We start from the raw sequence: 24,268 nt of genomic DNA, 5'->3' as shown, positions 1-24,268 counted from the left end.
AATTCCCTTGGGGTAACAGAGTGACTGATCTGTAAGCTGCAAATGCATAATTGTGTACAACAAAGCATCTCCTTTAATTTTATCATAGATTACCTTAGGCATGATGTTGACACTTGCTCTGAAGTCATAGAGAGCTTCCTGAAAGATGTGAGGTCCAATGGCGATGGGGATGACATGTCTTCCAAGATCGCTCTTCTTCTCAGGCAAGGTATAATCTATCCACCTTCCCATCGATGGCTCCATGTAGTAGTAAGCTGCATTGTGAATATCGACAAGATTTGTAGTTTCTAGATCTTTCGGTTGCCCCGGAATCTTATCTTTATCGGACAGAGGAACAGCAGCCACCAACTAAGCTATTTGTGATTCTATCATTTTATTAAAGCTATGCTCGTTCTTAATAGCAAAAGCAAAGCTATCCATTCTATTATTTATGTTCTCTAGAATTTTACCATTGGAAGCTACCTTTCTAGATAATCCCTCCATAATGTTGGATTGACCAGCAATTAATTCTCTCAAGTGTGGTTGATTGAAATTATTAAAATTATTACTTTGATAGTTACCTTAATAATGACCTTGGTAGTTCGGCCTTTGTTGCTGGTTCCATCCTTGATTCTACTGAGGACGAAAGTAGTTGTTATTGATGACAAAATTCACATCCTCATGGGTCTCATGATAGTTATTCCCTAAATGCCTAGTGCTTCCACACACTTCACATGTCATGCGAGAATCATGAATGTGCATGACTTCTTGCTTCTCATTAGCTCAATCTTCAAGCTTCTTCATTAGTAGGTCCATCTTGGCAGATAGCATGTCTACCTCCTTGAGTTGATGCATACCTCCACCTCTCTGGCGGGCCTGAACACGTTCTTCATTCTAGCCTTGGTTGGAGGCCATCTTCTCCACAAGAGTGGTCGCAGCTAGAAGTGTAAGTGACAAAAATGCACCTCCAGCAGCAGCATCCATAGTCTCACGGGTACTATTGGTCAGCCCATGATAGAAAGTCTACATAAGTAGCCAATTCTCCATCCCATGATGAGGACATTATGATATATAGTCTTGAAAGCATTCCCATGCCTCAGGGACAGATTCATCATGTTGTTGTTGAAAGCTTGAGATTCTCCTACGCAGAGCATTGGTCTTGCCTATGAAAAAGAACATTGCTAGAAAGGTAGTGGAGCAGTTATCCCATGTAGTATTTCTATCTTTATTGGCATAGAACCACTGCTTTGCCTTTCCCAAAAGTGAGAATGGGAAGAGGCAAAGTAGTATGGCATTTTGGGTCACTTCTTTGATGGTGAAGGTTTTGCAGATCTTTAGGAAGTGTAGGAGATGTGCACTCACATCTTCATGTGCCTTTCCACAAAACTAGTTTGCTTGCACCATTTTGATTAGAGCTGGCTTAAGCTCAAATCCATTGTCTCTGACATTGACTGTCGGTCTTGTACGGATGTTGGTCGTAGTTGGAGCAGAGAATTCACGGAGAGTCCTATTAGCCATGGCTTCAAATTCTGGTGTTAAGCTTTGCCTTATATGGTTATCTTCTGATTTCAAAGCTGAGACTTTCTTGAGTTTAGCTCTGGTTCCACTGATTAATGCTTCTGGATCTTCAACGTAGTTTGTTAGAAGGTCAAAACCGGTCATACATTACCCTGCATAAGATACATAAGTAGACAAAACAAGGGTAAGCCTGTTTGAGCAGAGGTCAATGGTTATCTTGATCCCATTAATAAGTATAAGTTTATCAATACTTCCTTTGCTAGTTACCTTCCCCGGCAACGGCGCCAAAAATGCTTGTTTGTATTTCTTAACATGTCACTTGTTTGAAGTACTTAGCCACCTATCATAAACCTATATCCCTAACTTTACTAGGTTGTCATCCCTAGTGTTGATGCAGAGATATTTGTTGGTACTACATAGTATTACTACTTGAATAACACTAAGCAGTTCTTTATTAATTATGTGACTAGAGAGAATATATATAAATCTATGAATGAAAAGTATCCATAAGCGCATAGATAATATACCATTGTAGCATTTTACCCAAGAGTATTCCAAGTATCGTTATTTATATTTTTACCACTGGGAAGGTCTAGCATGGATATGTATTGATAACTTATACTATTGAAGGAGAAATAAACCATAACCAATGTTCTACTCATAACAGGGATAAGTCATAGGATAAAATATGTATATAATAAGTAATAATAATGATAAATCACTCAAAGCACTCCTTTCTATAGCATTAGCATGGTCAGGTAGAATAATGGAGGAATAATTCCTAAGTCATTGTTAATTACAAGTCAAAGCATACATTTGATTAGTGCAATTACACCTAGTAATCATGGCTAAGATCATCATTATATCTACACCTAAGGGATATTACTAAGGATGATTGAGGGCAGAGCTCATTCTACCTTCATAATCGGACCCTACGTGCACCTATATTCGGGGAGTGGACTACAAAGGACTCAACAAGAGTGTCACATCCGCGATCTACCACATGACCTAGAATATAGGGTGTATCCGTAGGTAAACAACGTATAAGCACCACGCTTACACAATGTCGACCACCCACCCTATGTACATCAGAGTGAGCGTTATACGAACTTATGCATAAACACAATGATAAACTAGCTATACTAAGTATATAATCAAAATTGACGTTGAACATCATAATGAAGAACATGAATACGATGAACACTGAGATTGTCATAACAATTGTAACTAGCATATAAAAATAATGGAAAAACAAGAGAGAGAGAGAGGGGTACAAAGTTTATACCAAACCACGCTCTTGACAAGATCGGGAATCTAAGCGAAGCCCTACTTGCCACCCTCTAGATCTATCCTAACTAGCTATGCTATGGAGGAGAAGGAGCTCTGAGGAGATTAGGGTTTTTGTCTTCTCAAATGACTTGATGACTTCTGATGCCTAGGGGTAGGCAGGGGCTGAATTATATAGCCCTAAGGGTCCAACGTGAGCCCTTGGATCAAACTGACTTAAGCAATGGCCTAGATACATCCTCAAAGGCAGTGGGAGACCGACATACAAAATTGGCTGACAGATGGGCCCAGGGGGGCGGGTGGCCCCACCTATAGGCTGGGCAGCCCCACCTATCAGGGGGTGGCCCTCCGCTTCGGTGATGTGGCTTCTAGACCCTTCTAGAGTCTTCCCACGTAGGTACCATGGTGGAACTCCGTATTTTCCTTTAACGATTAGGTCCTCCTTAGCAGTTTTCTTATTAAACCCTGCTAGAAACATAGATTCACCAAAACTCATGGAAATTATTAGTTTAAACCCCTAAACCTTCATTAGTGTTTATATTTATGCCCTTATACATGTTTAATTGATAGTTTAAATTGGTTGTTAACTACCGTCGACAAGGACCCTTCTCCATCTCCATCTGACCTGTGGGACCTGACGGCTTGCGTGTCACTTATGGATCCTTTCTCCATCCAACCTGTGGGATCCGATGGCTTGTGTGTCACTTGTGAACCCTTTCTCCATCTGATCTATGAGACTCGACGGCTTGCGTGTCACTTGTGGACCCTTTCTCTATCCGACCTATGGGACCCAACGGCTTGCGTGTCACTTGTTGCCACCGGGGTTTAATAAATTCAAGCTCAAAAAAACCATGACACCTGGGAGTCGAACTCAGGACCCAAAGCAAGGAATAGACTGCCTCCACCATTGTGCTAGACGCTTGGTTGTGTTGACGTGTCTTTGGAGTAGTATATGTTTTGTGTGTGGATAGGTTGACTTATATATTGGATATATCCCCTACAAGTGGAAACAAATCTGTGCATGTTGGACTTGCGGCGGTGGTGGCAATGGAGGATCCCCAGTGTGCTGTGGTGGCTCAAGCATCCTTTCAGAGGCTAGGTGGCAGGTCTTCCCGGTGGAGCGCGGCGGCATTAGCGTCCATGTCCATCGTGTGCTGTGGCAGAGGTGACAGATCCGATTCGCATGTCTCCTTCCTTGCCTTTTCCTATTCGCTTCACTGTTTTGGTCCATGCTTGAACATGAGGTATACAAGAAACATTGTAGTGTTTCAGATCTGGTTAGGCCAATGATGATGAAAAGAACTAGGAGGTGGCACCGGTTGGTTTTCTGCTGACGCGTGTCACTTGCAGATCTGTCTAGGTAAACAAATAGGCCCTTCGCTTCTGCTTTAAACTATTTTTTCTATCCATTGCTTGCTTGATTCTACATTTCTGTTTCATATGTTCCAGTGCCACCAGTGAGTTCTTATGGTATTTTGAACTTGTAACATATCTAAGGCCACATTTCTATGCCAATGATGTCTACATGGTTGTTGGATGTATTAGGATGTAGCTCATATGTTTGCTTTCTGTGTCTTCTCCTTATTGATAACCAAGTTATCCATTTGGTTTCAAACAAGATGAAGGCATCAAAAGCAAATCAATGTTTTGTGTCCATCATTCACATGACTGAGGCCACTAATGTCTAAGCTACACATGTTGCTACTAATGCCAATGATGATCACTACCACTTGTTCACTGACATTCTACTTGTGAAAACTGAGGCAACCTGTTTGGGTTGTGCAGATTTGAGATGAGTCATCCCTGCTATGTTGTGTTAGATGGCCGTGAGCCAGGAGTTTACTACAACTGGCCTGACTGCCATAGACAAGTTCATAGGTTTTGTGGTGCTTGTTATAAAAAGTACAACTTCTATGAAGAAGGAATTGCTACCTTCAAGTCAAGAACCAACTCAAATCTAGACTTAGCTCATGATGATGACTTCTATCTTCAAAACCCAACAACTGCTCCACCCTCTTTGTCCTTCAAAACTATTGTAATTGTAGTCCTCTTAATCTTTGTCTGTCTCCTATGGAAGAAGCTCTGAGCTCTTGTACTAATTATAAGTGTGATGGTTAGACTTGATTTAGCTGGAATTGTAATGGTTATAGCTCCATTAACTGCTACTCTAGTATGAGTTATATATATCTATGTGGTGCTACTCTAAATTTAGATAAGGGTGTACCATGAAAATTGTTAATGGTTGTTAAAGTTGTACTTTGGTCTGAGCTGTGGACTTCACTGATGGATCTTTGTTGGATTATTTTCCTCCTCAGTGATCTCATACTGAGCAAGCTCTCATCCTATGGCATGCACATTGACGAAATGGAGGAGGCCCCTAACAAGAGAAATGCACTGGCCAGCCTCATGTACGATGTCTTTGTCGAGATCCACCGCCGCCTCATTCCCAAGGCCCGCTCCTTGTTTTGCTGCAAATGTGCCTGTCACTCCTAGAAATGCCTCATCTCGGACAACCATAAGTTGATGCCCCAGACTGTGGTCGGCTTCTTCTACGATGGAATCTACAGCCTATGAAACTTCACTAGCATCATCGATGTTTACCCCTCCTTGTCCTTCTTGCCCTTTACCATGAATAATGTAGCTGTCTCAGATTGCTGCAATGGTCTCATCCTATGCTGGTGCCTTGGGGATGATGGATACCACTATGTCGTCTGTAATCTGGCAACCCAAGAGTTGAAGGTATTGCCGCCTAGAATCCATTCTGTTGGTGAGGCTCGATTGGGGTTTGATCCGACAGCCTCCTCGCACTTCCATGTGTTTGAATATATGGAGAAGAATGGTCAGTGTGTGGGTGTCGACATCTACTCATCTAAAACTACAACATGGATCTTTAAGGAATCTAAATAGGGTGAGGAGGCTGAGTGGACATTTTCAAAATCAGCAACTGTGTTTCTTAACGGTTATCTGCACTATATTGGGTTCTTGCGAGGGTTACTGTCATATACTTGCTATGGATATGGAAAGAAAGGCATGGAGGAAAATTCCTAACAGGCTGCGTGGTTTTTCACACTCCATCCATCAAGCTCAGGGTCACTTGTGTCAATGTATTGTTGGTGGTCGCAGTATGTCCAAGCTTTCGATCTGGATCCTTGAAGACTATGGTACTAATAATAAATGGACATTGAAGCATACTATCAGCCTGCGTAAGTTGTTTGGAAAGACTAAGAAATAAATGGGTTACTTTGATTTTGAGTTGTGTTACACAGCGGTTATAGTTCACCCAGAATGGAATTTGGTTTTCTTTGTTGGGGTTAGGGTGGAAAGAGCCGTCATCGCATATAACATGGACAACATAAAAGTTCATGTCATCCCTGCACATTACATTCCATATGGTAGACATGACATCCTGCCAGAAATCATCGGCAGACCTTACTATCTTCCCTATGTTCCCTTGTTCTTGGAGTTGGAGTCATTAGCAAAGTAGTAAATAAAGCAGCATTTGATGTATCTCTCTGTCATGAAATGTTTAAATGGATCAATGTTGTTTGATTGACTATGGACATGTTAATTTCCTCTTGGATGGATGCTGTCATTATTTTGCAACAACTTTAACTTGTTTGTAATGTAAGCTAATGTTTGTGTAGTGTGTCAGACGCGTTCAAACATACAGAGGTCGGACTTTCTTGCGTGTGTAGTAACATTTCAATACCAATGGCTCCTCTTTGTTCCCCAAAAACAAAACATCAATGGCTCCTCTGTAGTAGTGATATATTAACCACCATGATCTCTTTCGCAACTCCGCTTGTTTTCCTTCCTTCCCCGAGCTCTCACATTCCCACTGCAGATCTAAAATCGCCAAGAATGTGTGGTTGCCTTCTCCAAACCTGCTTCACTCTTAGCCACCGCCATGGTGAAGGGCGAGCCTTCTGTGAAGCACGCACGGGAGGGGATGACACCATGCCCGTGGTGAAGGAGGATGACACCATGCCCGTGGTGAAGGAGGATGATGCCATGCCTGTGGTGAATCAAGATGAACCTCTAGTGGATCCCTTTGGAGATAGAGATGATTGGGCCATTGGCATCATGAGTAAGGCTTTCTTGAAGATCAGGCATGTGCTACAGAACACAAGGGTGGGCACCCTCAACCCACCTTGAAAGGAAAAGGTGAGCAGTTACGTCTTCATTTTTCACCAACTCGCTGATGTCCTAGAAGAACTGCTAGCCTACCTGAACAAGAATCACACGAACAACATGGAGTACATCCTCGCCTGATACCAGAGTTAGATAGATGGCTTTGACACTAGCGTTGCGATGCAGGGAATCAACACCGTCCACAACATCGAGAAGCACTAGCGCAACCTAGCTCGTGCCGATGCTGAGTAGGTGGCCAACCATGTCACCGCTGATGAGCAAAAGGGCCTCATGGCTATAGAGGAGGACAACGACGACATTGATACCAACGATGAGGACGAGGACGAGGATAGTGATACCAATGACGAGTAGAGGAGTAAATAAAGTTTCATTTGATGTATCGCACGTTATATTTGATGTATCTTTCTTATGTTGGGAGTACGGATGGAGTACATGTTGTTACTCTTTCCTTATGTTGTTACTCTTCCTAATGTATCCTCCCTTGCATTTTATGTCAGACGCATTCAAATGTACAGAGGTTTTGATTTGTGAAGTCTGATTTGCATGTATGTGTTTACTTTTGTTGAACTTTGTATTAGGTGGGTTAAACTCTATTGAGCATGGTGTAGATCAGGTCCTTTGCTCAATTGGTAGCTGGTTTCTAGTCCCTGTTGGTTGGTTTTGCCTGCAGATTTGTTTCTGGTACTCTTTCTGATCTGTAGTATGGTAAACATGCATAACGGAATTCATTCGATCAAGTCTTGCGTCGATGTAATGCCTAACGGAAGAGCCGCATAGCTATTCAATTTTTACAGCACATGCAAGACACATCTCACATTATATAGGGAAACCTATTTTGTACGAATACATTCATTGAATCCCTAAAGGAAACAAATAAAATTGAAACTAGTTACATGTCCGGCCCGTTCAAATTTACGTTGCTCGGACTATCAGGCAAGCAAACAGTTTACAAGAATCAGGTAAACGTCATTTTGTTGAATATACTAGAGGGACATGGTTGGGGGAAAAGTTGTGATCATTTGTTGTAGAGTACCCATCTGTGGTATGGTAACTAGTTGCCATCTGTAAGCATGATTTCGGTTAGTGTCAATCGACGAAAGGGGAAAGCCACTCATGACTACTACTATTACTGATACAAATGTTGTGACCGAGTGCACTCCATGCGCAATAGTTTTACTCATAGCTCTATACTGTATAGTGTCTGATAAGATCACATGTGCCGCATTCGAACTTTCTTGCAAGTGCGGTAAAATATGAGAATAAAGCGAATGCGGTAGGAAAGCTGGACAAAGAAGTGAATCGAGAAAAAGAGCTTTTGACCACCATGACATGCTTGAGACTTGAATGTCTGGTGCGGTTGTGATAGGTCTTTTCTATACTTATTTCACTCCAATCCAAGCAGTCATGGTAGTCAAGGGGTAGACTGATTGCTACGGCACTCTACTGTCCTACGAGATCAAATACGCAGCGGCTGAACTTTCTTGTGTTCGTAGTAAAAGTCAATAGCTTTGGCTCCTCCGTTCTGCATTAGATCAAGACGAGACTTGTTTAGATAAACTTCTCACTTCATGGTTCTTTCAAGTTCAACAAATTTTATCAAAGACACGAGTTGGCTTTAACAAAGATCAAAGGCACTCATGAATGTTTAGCAAATTAAGTTTCATATCAAAGACAACTAGAAAGAAATCTACAGCTAAAAGAAACCAACTACAAAATGACCAAACGACTTGAGCTACACCACGCTCAACAGAGTTTAACCCACCTAATACAAAGTGCAACAAAAGTTCACACAGACATGCATGCAAATAACAGTTCACATATTCGCAAGGGCGTCCCACAGATGAAACCTAGTCATGACTACTAGTACTATTGGTATGTTCCATAGATCAAGGGTCGAGGCGAGCGTGTAGGATCTCGTCCACGTCCACCTTCGCTAAGACGGCGTTGGCGGCTGGCTCAAAACTCTTGACCAAATCGACGATGTCATCATCCTTCGATTCTGGCGAAAAACCCTGCTCCACCACCCGGACACTAACCGATGCGCCAATCTGAAGCGGGGCAGCTGCCAGCGCCACGATAGCCCCTAACGAATGGCTTCGGTCACCATGGCTCGAAGGCAGGCCGGCAAGGCTTGGAACGACTCCTCTACGATGAACAGATTATCCACTGCTCGCACGGGGAAGCCTGGGTTAATGGTGGCTTGCACGCACAGGACGAGGGTATTGACCCGCATCCTTAGATCTACAAGAATGTTCATCATGTTTTGGCCCTGCTCCAGGTGGATCTCCCAGTCGACTCGCACCTTGGAGATCTCAGTCATGGAAAAATGAAGTTCGTCGCGCGCGACGTCCAACTCAGCTTGTAGTATCTTGGCGTTCAGCCTAGTCGATGACAAATTCACTTGGGCCTCGTGGTAATCCTTCAATAATTGATGGTACTCTATGTCGTTTGTTTTTTGTCATAGATCAAGACACTTCTATGATGATTTTGTCAGATTTGTCATAGATATGCACGAGTGACACGACTTCTATGACGAACCATTTTTTGTCATAAATTCATCATAAAACTAAAATTATGACGAATTTGGCTTCTTCAGTGATGAAAGCTATTTGTCATAGAAGTGGATATTCCTAGTAGTGATTCATGTCATATCGCGAATCCCCCTAACTTATGAGCCCTCTATTGAGTGCCATTGCAAGATGAAGGTGCCAAGGTTGATCTCGCAGAGTGACGAGAATTCAGGTTGGAGGTACTACAGATGCAAGAGAGCTAGGATAAACCACCAAGATCCAATGTTATCATCATTTTGGTTAATCAATGTTGTGCTATGTGTTATCGATTTGTTCAATTTGTGGCGCCATTGGATTTTTGGTTCTTTGCTTGGGTTGATGAGGCACCATATGCCTTCTGTGAAGGGTTTGTTGATAGACCTATGTGATGCTATGTAGAGGTTCAAGAGGGAGACAATGCAGGGTGTTGGTGATGATATGGTCGAAACAGGGGTGATATAGCATGTTGAAGAGGTTGACAAGATGAACTAGTTATTGCAGAGGTAGAACCTAAAGAAAGACAGAGGTGGAAGCCAAGGAGAAGAAGTTGAAAGCCTTCGAAGCAAAGATGAAGAATGGATACACTACTTTCTCAACTTTTGTTTGTGTTTTTATTCTTGGCATGTTGGTAGGCATGTTGTTTTGTGGAGTTAAGATGGCATGATGGCCTCTACATGAAGTTAGGAATTGTTATGTGGAACCTTTTTTTTGGTATTTGCAAGATAACTAACCTCTAGAAGAAAGTTATGTTTAATTTTGTGGAACCTATTCTTTTGGTGTCTATAAGATAATTGTTGTTCTTGTAAGACAGATGACGATGTTGACTTGTTGTGTAAAAAGATTTCTTGGGCAAAATGTTTGAGAGAGTGGGACAAATAGATGGCGATGTTGACTTGTTGTGTAAAAAGATTCCTTGTGCAAAATAGTGGAGATAGAGAAGAGAGTGTGACAAATAGATGGAGATGGAGAGAGTGGAATGGTGAGAGTGAGCGACGGGACCGAGGAACGAAAGAGGAGTGAGAGACTGATAGATGGAGACGACAGAAAGAAAAAAATCACTATTTAATATTAGATATGTAGATGTAAGATATGTGATGGATGTAGAGAGAGTGACAGGAAGAAAGAATTTTTCACTGTAGAATTTTTCTATATTGATATAGATGTATGACGGACGAAAGAAAGAGTGAGAGACACCATACACAAAATTTTGCTCTTTAATATTAATAGTTTGATAGAAGTAATTTCACTTGGTAATTTCCCATTTTTTTCATTTGCCCTCTCTCTTTCTTATTGAGGCTTTTACATGTATGCCATTAAGAAAGTTTATAATTACACACAAGCCATTAAAAAATTGACCGCACACGAGTGCCATCGTTCTGAACTTCTTTGCTCTCCAAGCCATTCCGTCGGTGTTCTGTTCGTTTTCACCGTTTGGGAGTCCTGACAAGTGGGTCCGGTCAGTCAAAACATCCATAATACCCCTCTTGTCCCTGTCCTCTCTCTCTCTCAAACTCTCGGCCTCACGACAGTGTCCAGCATGGCGCCCTCACGGCGGACCGCGCGGCGGCGCTACTGGTGGGTTGCGCGTCCGTGCGCCGCGCCTTGGAGCTCCACGCCGCGGCGGTGCGCGCCGGCGTGGACCAGGACAAAGCCATGGCCTTCCGTCTCCAGCGCGCGTATGCCACGTCTGGCCGCCTGGACCTCGCCGTGGCGCTGCTCCGCCGCACGCCCGACCTGACCGCCGTCTTCTACACCTCCGCCATCCACGCGCACTCCTCCTGGGACCTCCACCACGCGGTGCTGGCGCTCCTCTCCGAGATGCTGTTGTCCCCCCACGGCCTCCTCCCCACCACGCACACCCTCTCGGCCTCCCACCCGGCTTGCAGCGGCCTCGCGGTCGGGCGCACGTTGCACGGGTACGCCGTGAAGCTGGCACTCTCCGACGAACCGTACATGGCCACCATGCTGCTGGGCATGTACGCGTGAGCTGGGGACGCCGTGTCCGCACGCTCGGCCGCGGCGCGCGGGCGCGGTGGTGTCGCTCGCCGCCGACGAAGCCTTGGGCGTGCTCTTCGTGGTCAAGTCCGCGCCCGCGGGGACGGCGGCGGCCGAGCACCTACGGCGCGAGGGGGGCATCCAGTCCGCGCTTCGGTCCTCGCACGTCGTCCCCTGCCTGGGCGTCCGCGCCGCGCCCGAGGGGGGCTGCAGCCGCAGCGTCTTGCAGGCCCCGCACGTCGCCCTCGCCCTCGGCCCCGCCTGCTCCTCGTCGTCCGGCATCTCCTCCTCCGCTCGTGTCCTTGCCCAGCGGAGCTCCGGCCGCCGCGAGCGCGGGCACGGGGGAGCTCTGCCCCGACCGCAGCGGGCGCGCGCAGGCGAGCTCCGCCCGGCCAGCCACCGCAGACGCGGGCGAGCTCCGCCCCGGCCGCCGCGGGCGCGGGGGTCGAGCTTGGCCCTGGTCAGCCGCCGCGGGCGCGTGCGCGGGCGAGCTCTGCTCCGACCGCATGCATGAGAAGAGAGAGAGAGTTTGAGAGAGAGGATATGGATGAGAGGGGTATTATGGACGTTTTGACTGACCGAACCCACTTGTCAGGACTCTCAAACGGTGAAAACGAACAGAACATCGACGGAATGACTTGGAGAGCAAAGAAGTTCTGAACGATGGCACTTGTGTAGGGTTAATTTTTTTAATGGCCTGTGTATAAGCCTCTTTCTTATTTCAGCGTTACCCTGCGGGAGGTTTTGTGCCCTGCTCGCTCCTATCCTCCCGGCAGTGGCGGCGCACCTTCTGGCGAGTGGCGACTTGAGCTCGCTGGGCGAGGTCCCCGGGAAGTCCCCGGAACAGGCAGACCGTAATCGAAACGACAAGACTGGTAGATCTTGCTAATTCGACAACAAAACAAGGCACGCTCCCTCCATGGAAGTGGAAGAAGCAGGAGGAGAATTGGAGACCGCCGGCAAGGACGAAGCGGAGGCGGAGTACCATTCGCACGACTTCGAGTGGGAGGAACTCAAGGAGGAGGTGGAATCTGGACCTGCCTTCTCCTACCACCTCTCCCCTTTTCCTGAGCCCGCCGCGAGTACCTCCTCGCCGCCGTAGCCCTCGTCGGAGGCCTGGAGAAGCTTCCACCATCGCCACGCGTCCGGAAAGTTCTTCAAGGTTGCATCTCAGCCCTCTGCGCAAGTTCCCTTTTTATTCCTACATTCCTTGCTTATTCGATCAGGAGTTCAGGACTAGTAAAAAATTTCTCAAATCAAATTCTATGCCTGTAACCTTCATATTGAATTGGGTCTTTGTCAGATTGCAAGACCCTATTTTCTGTGCAGCACCCAGATTTTGCAGCATTGCCATGTCACTATAGAAAATTGGGATATAGTGCCTTTCTTGGTCTACTGACATTACCACATAAAGTGAATAGAATACCACTGTTTGCGCACTATAGGTCGGCAGCCTCAGAAACAGTGTTCCAAGTATACCAGACTTCAGTTATGCATGTGTCTCTGATGGTGCCATGATTTTTATTTTCCAACGTCATCTTTGATTTTTTCCCCCACCTTTCATCAGTAAATTGATTTAGAAAATGGAATTTTTGACTGATTATAAAGGGCGTACCCAGTGCAGAGAGCTCCCGCTCTGTGCGGGGTCTGGGGATGGGTGTCAGTGGCAAGCCTTACCCTCGCCTGTGCAATACGAGAAGACCGCGACTCGAACCCGGGACCTTCCGGTCACAGGCGGTAAGACTACCGCTTGCACCAGGCCTGCCCTTCATAGGTTGAAGATCACCCTGATTATACTAAGCTCAAATGCATACAAAGTAGTAAAACTAAGAATGAAAACCTGTGCATCATAGGTTGAAGATCACCCTGGTATTACTTTTACAGGAAAGGAGGTATTTGCTTACGGAATTTCCTGAACTTTGTAGCAGCAAAGATCATGCCAAGGTTTTAGAAGTCGGGTGTGGGAATGGAAGCACTGCTGTTTCCATTCTACGGTAATGTCTTCAGAACTACTTTTTGTTATGATAAAAAAAAGAACTACTTTTTGTTCAGTCGCCTAATTCATAGAAGACAATGAACAGTTGCTTTCTAATTGTGAACTTAGTTTCAAATTTTGCATATTGATGTAGACTTTAAATACTTCAAATTTTCCTCCCTAGTGTGGTGTGCTGCAGTATTACTGTGGTTCGATCCGACTTCTAAGATCCTGAATATGTAGTATTTTTGTTGTCCTGTTTTTGTCCTCAATATGTGTCGGGGACCTAATACCGGGGTACCCCAGGAGGTGGAACCAATAACCATCGAACGTTAAAAACTCCCGGACGGACAAGGGCGCCGCTGCGTTTCTTGCCCGAATGACGGGAGTTTGGTTCCCCCTCGCCCGACGCCCTTGGGCCAGCTCTGCCTCGCCCGAGGGCTAAGGGCTAGACTCCGCCTCGCCCGACGCCCTTGGGCCAGCTCCGCCTCGCCCGAGGGCTAAGGGCTAGACTCCGCCTCGCCCGACGCCGTTGGGTCAGCTCGGTCTCGCCCGACGGATAAAGGCTAGACTCCGCCTCGCCCGACCCCCGAGGGCTGGGCTCGGTCTCCCCCGACGGATAAAAGCTAGGCTCCACCTCGCTCGACGTCCGAGGATGGACCACGCCTCGCCCGATGTCCGAAGACTGGTTTCGTCTCGCCTGACAACCTCTCCCCGCTCCCTCATGATGATAGGTACAGGGTAGGACAAGACGTTCGGGTCAACCGTGGCTTCGAGGACCATACCCTGCGCCCCGGCAGGAAAAGTACTGCCAGGGAACGACGGGATGGGTGCTTTAGACCCTTCCAGGCGTGGCAGAGCCTGAATAGTGTTGCGGGCACGTGCTGTTCGCCCTACAGAGTTGTAGGCGCCGCCTTCAGTCCTCAGACACGGAACCCGACGTAGACATACGACAACCACTACGGTCCAAGAAAGGGCTCGCGCCCTCCACAATGACGGATGTGCTGTCGCCGCGCTGTGGTCTCAAGGGAGCGGCGCCCACTCCACGATCCCTCGGGCCCACCAGATCGGAGCACTCGCTTCGGCCTCTGGACGCTCTCTCCGATCGGAAGGCCTTGCCCACAGCGCTACTTCAGACTCTGACCCCACGTCCCTTCGACGGGGATTCATAAGAACCAGAAGGCGTGCGGAGCAAGGCTGGGCAAGGCTCATAAGTCAAAACCACTATACCAGAGTCCATACCCTACGCGGAGCAGTACTCTGTAGCCATCCTGACATTCTACAGTGGCATCGACAGTATTGTAGGCGCTTACCATTATCTGGTATCCGCCGGAATGGACAACAAGGCTGGGTAGACGTGAACAACAAGGCTCAGTAGCATACGCACCCTTTCCCTCTCAGTTGTAAAACTGTCCCCTTCATCTATAAAAGGGAGGTGCTTCCTCCAACAAAGGGACCGACTTTTGACAAACAACACAACACACATCACACACAATCAAGCTGCCACCAGGCTCTTGGCATCCTTTTGACCATTCCATCAGAGACTTGGGACCAGTCCCTCTCTCGACCGTTTGTACCCCCTACTACGAAGCATTTTCGGTGCTAATAACACGAGCAGCAACAGACTGGACGTAGGGACATTCAGCCCGAACCAGTATAAATCTTGTGTCCTTTAGCGCACCATCCAGGCCTAATGCGCATCCATATAAATTTACTTGTCGGTGCTTGTTCGAAACAGTTGGCCAGGTAGGGGACTTTGCGCGTTCCAAATTAGGCCTCGGATGGCCAACCACGCAATCAGCTGGGTCCCGGGCGCACACGTGCGTTTTGGTGACCTAGATTTCATCGTCACACTGGGAGGAGAGCTGGCGCTGGCCCACACGGCCGTCCAGTCTCTCCCTTACATCAACTTCAGCCACCGGACGCTTGAGGGCTAGCACGGCATCTCCCTTGGACCCCAGTCTTCTAGGGAGGCCTCGCGCTGCATCACCCTCTCTCCAGAACGCCATGTGCGGAGCGCCCCGACAGCGTTTTTCCATTCGGTCTCCGCAACGCTGCGGCGACCGCTGGCCACCTTCTGGCACTACGCATGGTTTAGCCGCCCACGGACAGCGAGTTTGTAGGGGTAATTGAACACGATACGGAGACTCTCCACAAGCTCCTCACGGAGGAGCCAGGATCGTCCTCCAGCTCTGACTCCAGCAGGGGGAGTCATCACCCTTCCCGGGAATGCTTCATGGCGCAAACCCCCGAGGGGCACGTCGAAAGTGTCTCTGGGGAGGAGGCTACCCCGACAAGCAACCCTGATGGCAGGACCAGGGGGGAGGCAGCGGCCCCATCTCGCTTGAGGATGGAGCAGCTGAGAGCCTGGAAGCTAGAGATCGATGAGGCTGGACAAGGGCTCGTCCGGGAGTACGCTGACATCAATCGCGAGATCGAACACCGCGAAGACGGTGGGCGCGCGCGCGCCACGACCCGCGCTATACACCAGAGGATCCTCACCGACGACAGGAGCCTCCCTCACTTCGCTCGGGCGAGCCAAAACATCACCGCTGCGACGGCCTTGCTGCACGGCCTTCCAGAGGCCACGACGTCCGAGGATCGCCGGGCCCACCGAGAAATTCGCACGTTGCTCGAGCGTGCGGCGGCACAGCAGGCGGAAAGCTCGTTGTCTCGGCGATGCGAGCCCAACACCAGCCAGCGCACGCCCTCGGTGCGCCCCACCAAGGACGCGTCCGTTCACCAGACATCGCCAGGCGGCAGGCAGCACATCGCTATCTCGGTGCATCAACGTCTCGGCCACAACCGTGACGTGCGCAGCACCATCGACGCCCACAGGCGCACCCATGGCGACGCGAGGGAAGGAGCCCGCCACGGCTATCATCCTCAATGCGGCGGACGCTACGACAGCGGCGAGGACTGGAGCCCGAGCCCCGGCCTGCCAGGCCCTCAGGCCTTCGGCCGACACATCCTCAACGCTGCTTTCCCACCAAGGTACCGACCGTCTACCAATATCCCTAAATATTCTAGGGAAACAAACCCCGGGCTTTGGCTCGAAGACTATCGGCTTGCCTGTCATGCCGGTGGTGCGAGTGATGATGATTTCATTATTCGCAATCTCCCGCTATTCTTGGCCGATTCGGCACGAGCGTGGTTGGAGCACCTACCGTCCAACGCCATTCAAAGTTGGGCAGATCTGATGGAGATCTTCATGGGGAACTTCCAGGGCACGTACAAATGCCCTGGAATCCCATGGGACCTCAAGAACTGCCGCCAGAAGGCCAATGAGACCCTCCGCAGGTACATCCGGCGCGTCTCCCGGCAGTGCAACGAGCTCCCTAACGTCGCCGACGCCGACGTAATAGGAGCCTTCCTATCTAGGACAACCTGTGAGTCTTTGGTTCACAAGCTGGGGCGCAGGGGCCCGCGGACCACCAAGGAACTCCTGGATATCGCCACCAGCCATGCCTCAGGAGAGGAGGCGGTCGGAGCCATCTTCGACCGTTCCAACAGCAAGACGAGGCGGGACGAGGGCGCCGACGAAGGCGCCTCCAACCGTCCCTCCAAAAGAAAGAATAAGAAGCAACGGCGCGACAACTCGCTCGTGGCTGCTGCCGACTGCAAGGGTGGCCAGAAGCCCACGGAGGGCACTCTGAACCACTTTGAGAAAATGCTCGAGGGGCCATGCCCAAACCATGCTTTCCCGGCCAAGCATCTATACAAGGATTGTGGCCTCATGCGCAAATACTTGTCCGGAGGCCTCAACAAAGGGGAGCAGGGGAAGGAACCTGCCCCCACCACAGACGACGCCGAGGAGAAGGACGACGCCTTCCCAACGTCGAACGGCGCCCTCATGATCTTCGGAGGATCAGTGGCCTACGACTCCAAGTGCCGCCAGAAGGTCGCACGCCGCGAGGTCTATAGGGCCGGACCAGCCACGCCTGCCTTTCTTCGGTGGTCAGAATCCGCCATAACCTTCGACCGGACCGACCACCCGGATGCCATCCCACACCCGGGAAGGTACCCGCTTGTTGTCGATCCGATCGTCGGCCCAAAGCGACTCACGAAAGTACTGATGGACGAAGGCAGCGGCCTCAACATCATGTACGCCAAGACGCTCGATGAGATGGGCGTCGACCGAACAAACCTCTGCCCCATCCGAGCGCCTTTCCATGGTGTCGTGCCTGGCAGATAGGCCATACCACTAGGACAGATCGATCTGTCCGTCACTTTCAAGGATCAGTCCAATTACAGGACTGAGACCCTCACCTTCGACGTGGTAGGGTTCCTCGGAACCTTCCACGCCATCCTAGGATGACCATGTTACGCGAAGTTCATGGTCGTCCCCAACTATACATACCTCAAGCTGAAGATGTCGGGTCCCCACGGGGTCATCATCGTTGGCACCTCCTTCCAGCGTGCTTACGAGTGTGAAGTCAAAAGCTGCGGCCACGCTGCCGCAGTCATCGCCTCCAAGGAACTCGCCACCCTCAGGGAGGAGGTTGCCAAAAAAACGCCCGACGCCAAGAAATCAACCGGGTCGTTCGAATCGGCGGAAGGGTCTAAGGAGGTCCTCGTGGACCCCAGCAGCTCCGAGGGCAAAAAGGTCCGCATCAGAACCACGCTCTTCTCTGAATAGGAAAGCGCGCTCGTCGACTTCCTCCGCGATAACAAAGACATCTTTGCATGGAAACCCTCAGATATGCCAGGCATCCCAAGGGAGGTTGCCGAGCATACCTTGAAAATCCACCCAGGCTCCAAGCCAATGAAGCAACGCCTGCGCCGCTTCGACGAGGAAAAGCGCAGGGCCATTGGTGAAGAGATAGCAAAACTGTTGGCTGCTGGGTTCATCAGGGAAGTACACCACCCAGAGTGGTTAGCAAATCTCGTTCTTATGCGAAAGAAGAGCGGGAAATGGAGGATGTGTGTCGACTACACAGGCCTCAACAAGGCGTGCCCGAAGGACCCGTTTCCTTTGCCATGCATAGACCAAATAGTTCATTCTACCTCAGGGTGCGAAACCCTCTGCTTTCTTGACGCATACTCCGGCTACCACCAGATCGCGATGAAAGAGTCCGACCAGCTCGCGACGTCTTTTATCACCCCCTTCGGATCGTTCTGCTATATTTCAATGCCTTTCGGTCTGAAGAACGATGGGGCAACTTACCAGCGTTGTATGCTCAACTGCTTCGGGGACCTCATCGGGCGAACCGTTGAAGCCTACGTCGACGACATCGTAGTTAAGTCCAAACGGGCTGACCACCTTATCGCCGATCTTGAACAAACCTTTGCGAGACTCCGGGCAAATGGCATCAAACTCAACCTCGAAAAATGTGTTTTCGGGGCCCCGAGGGGTATGCTACTCGTCTTCATTATCTTCGAGCGCGGCATCGAAGCCAACCCGGAGAAAATCTTAGCCATCACAAGGATGGGCCCGATCCAGAACATAAAGGGGGTTCAGCGGATCGCAGGGTGCCTCGCCGCCCTCAGCCGATTCATTTCGCACCTCAGCGAACAAGGACTCCCCCTTTATCGACTTCTAAAGAAAGCCGACCGCTTCGAGTGGACCGCCGAGGCCTAGGAGGCGCTTGACATGGTCAAGCTACTTCTAACAAAACCCCTAGTCCTGGTTCCCCCAAGCAACGGAGAATCTTTCCTATTGTACATAGCAGCCACCACGCAAGTGGTCAGCGCCGCCTTAGTAGTAGAGCGGGAAGAAGAGGGGCACGCCTTCAAGGTGCAGCGCACTGTATATTTCATCAGCGAGGTACTATCCGACTCCAAAACCCGCTACTCCCAAATCCAGAAACTCCTCTACACCATCCTCATCACCAAGAGAAAGCTACGCCACTACTTCGAGTCACACCATGTGACAGTCGTGACGTCGTTCCCCCTCGGTGAGGTCGTCCGTAGCCAGGATGCCACAGGAAGAACCGCAAAGTGGGCACTCGAGCTGATGGATCAAGGCATTACTTATGCCCCCCCGAACAGTAATCAAATCCCAGGTGCTGGCCGACTTCATCGCGGAGTGGACCGAGGTCTAGATGCCACCAGCAGTCGTCGATCAGGAGTATTGGATGACGTACTTCGACAGGTTGCTGATGAAAAAGGGCGCTGGCGTGGGACTAGTCTTCGTATCACCCCTTAGGGTCCGCATGAGGTACATGGTTCGGCTCCATTTCCCCTCATCAAACAATATCGCCGAATACGAAGCACTCATCAACGGCCTACGAATCGCCATCGAGCTGGGCATCTGACACCTCGACATCAGGGGTGACTCCCAGCTGGTCATCGACCAGATCATGAAGGAGTCGAGCTGCCACAACGCCAAGATGGTGGCGTACTGCCAAGAAGTCCGACGGCTGGAGGACAGATTCGGCGGCCTCGAACTCAATCACATCCCAAGATGCCTCAACGAAGCAGCCGACGCGCTCGCGAAAGCAGCATCCAGTCGAGAGCCAATGCCGACGGGTGTCTTCGCCAGCGATCAACACAAGCCCTCGGTGCGCTACGAGGGGTTGGAACGGGCCGACGATGACCCATCTGATCTGGCCCCTGGGGCCGACCCGCCGATTGCTCTGCCCGACCCCGAGGTCATGGAGCTTGAAGAAGATCCAGCAGCAGAGCCCGACCCTCTCAACGACTAGAGAATGCTTTACCTCGACTACCTCCTCCGTGACACACTAGCGGCAGACAAGACAGAAGCCCGATGGCTCGCACGCCGCGCCAAGTCCTTCGTTCTTGTAGAAGGCGAACTTTACAAACGGAGCCATGTCAGGATCCTGCAGCTCTGCATCCCCAGCGAACAGGGAAGACTTCTGCTGAGCGACATCCACAGCGGGGTCTGCGGTCACCATGCCGCGCCAAGGACCTTGGTTGGAAACGCATTCCGATAGGGCTTCTACTAGCCCACTGCAGTAGCCGACGCCGAGCAAATTGTATGCACCTACGAAGGGTGTTAGTACTACACTCGACAGACTCACCTCCTGGCCCAGGCGCTCCAGATGATCCCCATCACGTGGCTCTTCGCGGTCTGGGGGCTCGACCTGGTTGGGCCACTCAAAAAGGCACCCGGAGGCTTCACCCACCTACTTGTCATCATAGACAAGTTTACGAAATGGATCGAAGCTCGACCGATCTCCACGATCAAATCCGAGCAAGCTGTGTTGATCTTCCTCAACATCATCCACCGCTTTGGAGTACCAAACTCCATCATCACAGACAACGACACGCAGTTCACCGGTAGGAAATTCATTCGATTCTGCGATGAACAACACATCTGAATCGATTGGGCGGCTGCCGCGCACCCCCGGACGAACGGGCAGGTCGAGCTCGCGAATGGCATGCTCCTGCAGGGCCTCAAGCCTAGGATCTTCAACCGGTTGAACAAGTTCGGCGTGCGCTGGGTCGCCGATCCTAGCCAGGCCACCGGCTACACACCTTTCTTCATGGTCTACGGTTCTGAGGCCGTTCTCCCAATGGACCATGACTATGGGGCACCAAGAATCAGAGCATATGATGAATAGGGGGCCGAGGCATCCCACCAAGACGCCATGGACCAGCTAGACGAAGCCCGCGACATCGCCCTCCATTCAGCCAAGTACCAGTAGGCATTGCGACGGTACCACAGTCGATGGGTGCGGGACCGAGCCTTCAACGTCGGGGACCTTGTCCTTCGCCTCGTGCAGAGCAACAAGGACCGCCACAAGCTCTCCCCGCCCAGGGAGGGGCCGTACATCATCGCGGAAGTACTCCGCCCAGGCGCCTACAAGTTGAAAACCATCAACGGCGAGGTCTTCACCAACGCCTGGAACATTGACCAGCTACGTCGTTTTTACCCTTAAATAAACGCATGTTTTTCTTATCAGTTTTTGTCTTTACAAATCCCCGATCTTTAGTGACATCCGACCCCGTCAAATCGCGAGGGGCCGAACCTCACTCAGGGGCTGATACAAATAATACAAGTACGTTTATCTTGCAAACACTTCCTGTGTTATCTTTGCAAACTTTCTCCAAGTTTTCCGATCTTCTCATAACAAGTCCTGAGGACTAAGATTTCGGGAACAAATTCTGAGTACAACTGGTAGGACTGCGGGAGACCCATGCCCCAGCGGCTACAACCTCTTTGCTCACCAGCGTAATCAGAACTAATTCACCCGCACTCCTAGTTTTTTGCAACTTGAGCCATGGGAAGGGTCGGAGGGCATCGAAACCTCTTCTACAAAAAGAGGAAGCTGAAAAACTATTTGTCGTAACAAAAGATGAAAATTTGTTCATTTTTGCACAAATTCACCACTTACAAAGTGATTTCATCACGCAAAGGACTAATGTACTCCTAAAATTCAAAGGACTGTTCACTCGGGGGCTCCCACAAACTTATTCAATTACAATCTCTGCTTAGCTTTACTACAAGTACTACTGCGGTCGCCGCGCCAAGCTCTCCATCGGCAACGTCCGGGCACGTACACAGCCCAGTTCGTCTACTGTGGCCATCGCGCACTGTTCCCCATCGGCGACGTCCTATCGCTTCACGGGATCCTCGAAGGCGCCATCATCTGCAACGATGAGCACCACGCCGGCGACTACGGTGTCCTTCCACTGGGGCGCTCAGGGACTACGCCATCGTCATCAGCCGCGACCCCGATAGCGGCGCCTCCGTCGGGACGCCCAGGGACTACGCCATCATCATCGGCTGCAACCCTGACAACGGCGTCGGGGCAGGAAGCGCCTCCCACTGAAGGAAGGCCGCAACCAACGACGGCAAAATCGACAACGCTCAGCACCCTCCGGCGCCCTTCCTCCTTCGGCAGCGGCAACCCCTCCTCAGCACAGGCGAACCGCGCCATCTCATCTACGTTGGATGACCTCTAGCTCGACATCGCGCTCCAGATTCATGAGCGGATCTGTGAGTTCTTCTCTCCTTGGCATTACCCTCTCTTACTTAGGAGCCGATGCATTCGGTGAGAAGGAAGGAGAAGAGGTGGCGGCTCAGAGGCTGGCGGGGAGGTGGGACGAGAACTCTTTCCCCCCTCCTATTTAAAGAGGGGGCTTAGCAGCTAAGGAAAGGCGAAAGGTTCGGACGAAAAACTCTCTGCCTTCCCCTATTCAATACAAATGCGAAATCAATGCTGACAGAAATATGAGGGGACGCGTCGGAAACGACGGGACGCGCTCTGGTCGACGGGACATCGCTTGGTAAGCCAGAACGTCACCCGGGCATGGCCCGCCACTAATGCACCCCGGGCATGAGAACCGAGGCACGCTCACCTACAGGCGACTCTCTGCTTCCCTAGGCAGGACCATGGAACAACCCAACGATGGAACCTCCCTCCAGGGGGAGCCCAATGGGCCTCCTGGGTCGATCGGGCGGCCCAGGCAAAAAATGAACGACCAATTGAAAGATAAGCACCCATGTTTACTTACTTTGAGTGTTAAATCCTTTACCGAGCCTCCGGCCCCAGCAACGACAGGGGCACGGACATCGCTCGGGGGCTGCCGAGGGCGCCTGTTTGTTTAAACATCCTCTTAGCCCAACCCCTCCTTATGTTTAAGAAACCGGAGGCACGGCGTGTGGGAATAAAACGATGAATACAACTGGACGAACCACTAGACCCTACGCCCCGATGGCTACGATGTTTTTTGTTCACAAGCATAATCGCATTCACAGTTCCTCACATTACTAGCCTTAGCTCCCGCCTTCCCAAAAGGAGTTTGGAGGGGTCCACCTGCAGAGCCCCCTTTCAAGGGGGAAGCTGACAGATCGCTTAAAAATCAATCAAGCGGCTCGGATCGCCGCCAAGAAACGAAAACAAAAATAGCGATGCTTATGCAGGTTACGCCGGCCTCATCGCAAACGTTGGACCCGAACCTGGCATGGACATGTCTGGTAGGAGCTTCCGACGGCTCATACCACCAAGGTAACGTTACCGACCCCCGCTTTTGTTTTGATTAAACTATATGCTAAATCCATACATCCAAACGTTGCATATGCAAATCCTTGCATCTCAATGCTTCGTGTTGCGTCACGAAGCGGCAGCCGCCTCATTCAATATGAGCGACGTCTGACCGGGGTTCGAAGGCCGGCCTGCGAAGGGCTCGAGGCCGCCTCATGTCAAACAGAGCCAGGGGAGAAAAACCGAAATGAGCCCCAGCAGCCTCACCCGACCCCGTTCAAAAGCGGACAGGGACATCTCGACCTTTCTCGTTTGATTCTAACCTCGAGCCAGACCCACAGAATCTCTGTCAAGGAGAGGCCAACGGGCCACCTGAGCCCAGCAAACGGCTCGGGCATCTGCCGGGAGGCGGGTTAAGAAGTAGTGGAATGCCACATGAGGGCTCTGCCGACCCCGTCAGCGAATGATGGATCCGGATTCGACACGAACATACCTGTTAGCAAGCTCATTGAGCGCGACACTCGAGCCATCGAGGCAAGTGTCGTCAACTCAGCCCCTCTGATCACGGAAACCGAGGACGGGGTAGCGCGTGAAAACACGGCCGACCCCTAACAGACCCTAAAGGGCTCGGGGGCTCGAGCCGCTCGATCCAAGATCGAGAGACCGAGGTTCGAAGGCTGACCAGCGAAGGGTCCGGGGCTGCCTCGCGTCAAACAAGAGCCAGGGGAGAAAACACAGATGAGCCTCAACGGCCTTTGCCCGACCCGCATTAAGGCGAATAGGGTCATCTCAACCTTCTTGTTCAATCCAGCCTCTAGCCGAGCCCATAGAAACCCCATTGAGGGGGAATCTATTGGAAGGCGGGCCAAGGAGTAATGGAACGCCACCCGAGGGCTTCGCCGACCCTACCGCGAAGCAAA

The 24,268-nt window shown here is 50.3% G+C and overlaps 1 protein-coding gene and 1 non-coding gene across 2 annotated transcripts in view; both read left to right on the top strand.

Annotated features, from left to right (window-relative positions):
• Nucleotides 1-1,024: 1,024 nt before the first annotated feature.
• On the top strand, nt 1,025-1,133 carry LOC136547837 (small nucleolar RNA R71). Its single transcript, XR_010781785.1, has one exon. It is a non-coding gene; the product is annotated as a small nucleolar RNA R71 (small nucleolar RNA).
• An 11,372-nt stretch (nt 1,134-12,505) lies between these two features.
• Nucleotides 12,506-24,268, top strand: part of LOC136541644 (uncharacterized) — a 25,902-nt gene continuing 14,139 nt past the window's right edge. Inside the window, exons 1-2 of the transcript XR_010780427.1 lie at nt 12,506-12,642; nt 13,365-13,474. The gene's annotated coding sequence lies outside the window, so the exon portion shown is untranslated. The remainder of the gene's footprint in view (nt 12,643-13,364; nt 13,475-24,268) is intronic.

This window comes from Miscanthus floridulus, chromosome 3 (genome assembly GCF_019320115.1).
Source record: "Miscanthus floridulus cultivar M001 chromosome 3, ASM1932011v1, whole genome shotgun sequence".
Classification (NCBI taxonomy): Eukaryota; Viridiplantae; Streptophyta; class Magnoliopsida; order Poales; family Poaceae; genus Miscanthus; species Miscanthus floridulus.
This window is presented reverse-complemented; position numbering and strand designations above follow the sequence as displayed.